At 34.9% G+C, this 3,455-nt stretch overlaps 1 long non-coding RNA gene across 1 annotated transcript in view; it reads left to right on the plus strand.

Annotated features, from left to right (window-relative positions):
• The first annotated feature begins 3,113 nt into the window (after nt 1–3,113).
• LOC106941752 (uncharacterized) overlaps nt 3,114–3,455 on the plus strand; it is a 5,958-nt gene continuing 5,616 nt past the window's right edge. Inside the window, exon 1 of the long non-coding RNA XR_001423449.1 lies at nt 3,114–3,126. This is a non-coding gene — a long non-coding RNA (uncharacterized LOC106941752). The remainder of the gene's footprint in view (nt 3,127–3,455) is intronic.

Consider the following 3,455-nt stretch of genomic DNA (forward strand, 5'->3'; position numbering starts at 1 on the left):
GTGATTACTGAAGGGCAATATAGTATACAGAGTTTATAATCTGCATTCTTTTGGTTGAATGCAGTATTTATTTCCACTTTGGTTTTATGTCGTTTAATTTTTATTCAAGTACAATTTTTGTTCATTTTATTTTTATTTTTGGTTGTTTTGTTTAGTTTATCAGTTCCAATGTTATGTGTTCTTTTGAAAATAAAGTGTATCTATCTATGGCAGTAAATCGCATGCATTATTAGTCATTTCCATTAAATCAGTGTCAAAAGGTCTTGAAACAATGTTATCGTTTATCGCAATAATTTTTTTAGACAATTAATCGCTCGGCAAAATTTATCGTGACAGGCCTAAGGACAGGACAAATTATGCAAACACACACTCAGGTTTGAACCTGAGAACAACCCTATCAGTCATGTTTTTGGACTGATAGGGTTGTGAGAAAGCCATAGTAAACAGAGAGAACATACACATGCACAAGGAAAAAAACTGCATGTAAAAAGACTCTCAGACTGGGATTCAAACCCAGGACCTTCATTGCTGCAAGGCAACAGTGATGCAAACTGTTACTGGAGCCAAGACCTCAACCAATGAATGTTTTGAGGATGCAGCTGGTGTGTGAAGAGGGTTTGTTCTTGTGTGTCTGAAAACTACTGAGGAATCAACAGCTGACAACTACATCATCACAAACCAAAAATAATTGATTGAGAAACAGAAACAATGTCGTGGCTCATTAGCACACACACACACACACACATGCATACACCCATGCACACCTAACTCAAAAACAGCATTTCCCCTCATGGAGACCAAGGATTTGTCCCCTCAAGGAGCAATGGTGCCCACATGTATATAAAAACCTGGTACACACACTTACCCTTACGCACGCACGCACACACGTGCACACACATTCTCTCTTTTTTGTCTCAATTTTATGTCCATATTTCTACCAGACTTGTTTGTCTGTGGCAGTGAGATTCTGTGGTTAATCTTACAGAGCAGTGCTGTTAAATAAGGGGGTTCAGTTGAGAAAAATGTACGAAATCAACAAAATCTGTGCTGGTGCCGTGGAGAAGCTCTGTGTGTGTCTGCTTTAGAGGCAGATATATGTAATACATTGATCTTAGAAGCTATTTTGGGATGATATTTAGTTTGTTCGTGGTTGTTGCTTTTCTGTTTGTCTTCCTGTCTATTTTTTGTACTCTAGCTTTTATCCCTGCTCTGTGCTGCTGTTATAGCAACAACATTAAAGGCTCATAACTGGATGTCTTTGAAAAAAATCTAATGGAATTGGATCATTTGAAGCATGCATCCTTCCTCGTACACCATGTTCTAGCCTTCTTAGTATTAAAAGAAAAACAAAGTAATGTAGAGTAAATTTTTCACATTTGAATAATGAACTGGAACATCTGAATGATGCACATATCGAAGTGTCATCTTCAGGCCTCCATGTCTGTATGCTTGTTTGTTTGGGTTGATCTCAACAGTTTATCTCCTGCTGCTGGTCAAATTGATATCTTGTTGTGAACAAGTGGAGTTCTATGTCAATGATGCAATGTCTTTTTTACCAACTGATTTGTAATCACTTAGACTACATGAAGGTTTGGAGGAAATCAAAGCAAGGTGATGTGGAAGCTGCAGAGGACCCTGAAGTGTTGTGTGGTTGTTGAATAACTCATCTGGTTTATGTCAAAGGAAAAAAGCAGAGTTCTATAGAAGGACATCTACTTTGAGTAGTGTGACTGAACCAGAGGTGTGAGTTTACCCCAATTTTACCTCATCAGTAAAGACTCAGAACTTCACTTGGATTTGAGCCTTTTAAATTGAATCTTTGATGTCGTCCCTGGAGCCGAGCTACTGCACAGAACTCCTCTAGCTTTTTAGCAGAGTTTCCTCTACATGTTGCTGCAACATGCACGCTGCATCTCTCAGGCCTCTTACCAAGATTGGCCTTGTAAATGAGGACTGGTTCTCGATCACCTCACTTAAGTTATGTTTTGGTTAAATAAATAGATTAGTATTTTTTCTTTTATTTTGAGGAGGAAATATTGTTTCCATATTCAAATTTTTAAAATACAAATGTGTTTTAAACAAAGTAAATTTGTTTCCAGACCAATTTTTTTTTTTTTTTTTTTTTAGAAAGTGTCCCTAAAACATATCTAGAATAAGTTAATTAGCTTTAGTAATCTCTCAGTTTAACAAGTTGCCCAAGACAAACATGAAGATATAAACAGTTGCAGAACACCGCCTGGAGAGCATTATAATATCATTTTATTTGTTTGATCACAATAATGGTGTGTGCAATATTCACATTACAAATAACTGTTAGATGTGCAATCTTATTGGGAAATATGTAGTATAGTTTGGGTGTCTCAAAGACCAAAAATTCTATTGATGATATGAAAAATGTATAAATAGTTATACATTTAAGGATTACATTTATGTGAGATTTGAGTCTCATTCAATGTGGGAAGATTTAAATGTTTGTTATGAGTAGGAGAAGGGCAGTAAATAATCAGATCTGCGATCTTCTACCGGCTCCTTTTCAAACAATTAATGTAAAATTACTTGTCAACAGGTATGATTATTTGTTTTAATTTTTTTTCTCTTGTTTTCACCTTTTTGTCTATTTGAAATGCATAAATAAAATTAATAAATAATTGTCCACTAAAATATTGTGTTATGAACTTGCATTTTTCATCCTAATGTAACATTCAGCCAGCTGGACAGTCTTACAGATGTTCACACCAGCTGCCAAATGCTAAAGGTCACAGAGTGATGAGCACACAGATGATTATAGAAAAAAATAGGTAGATATGACAACTGATATTGCCATCATAATATTTAGCAATATTGTCAAAAGCTCAATATTTTCTAATCTAGCTTTCACATACAGACAAAAACTATTCTTGTACAATTCTCCAGAAGAGGTGAGATCACTTCAGGTCATTGTCAGGAGTGTAACATGACCTAAGGTTCTATTTAAATCATAATCATAATAATATAATATAATATAATATAATATAATATAATATAGTAATGAATGTACAGTGAGGTGAAGGGCTCAAAGATGTGATGTCATCTTGAACACACGATGAAAGTGTTGCAGGTTTTCACCTAGAGGTAAAACCTGATAAAGTTGACAAGCTGCCGTTTAAAGCACATGGTTAACTCTGCTGTGTCTTCTAGCATTGCAATGATAAAGTTACATAACATGTCCAGTATTTCCTTTGTAAATTATTTCCTTTGGTAATTTGATGCATTTTAATCAGCCAGTCCATCTAATCTGGAAGATTGTTGAGCCATAAGCATGTCTTACCAAATCTTGATCAGAAAGTAAATCTTTATGCAATTCTATAAATAATGCCACTTATTTTAATGATCTGATTATACTCATATTTTACTGTACAAATAGGTGTATACAGCTGTAGCTGGATAACATAAAAATCTTGTTTTGTGTGAAATTT

The sequence above is a fragment of the Poecilia latipinna genome, unplaced genomic scaffold (assembly GCF_001443285.1).
Source record: "Poecilia latipinna isolate Pla-1442-1.1 unplaced genomic scaffold, P_latipinna-1.0 Scaffold3846, whole genome shotgun sequence".
NCBI lineage: Eukaryota > Metazoa > Chordata > Actinopteri > Cyprinodontiformes > Poeciliidae > Poecilia > Poecilia latipinna.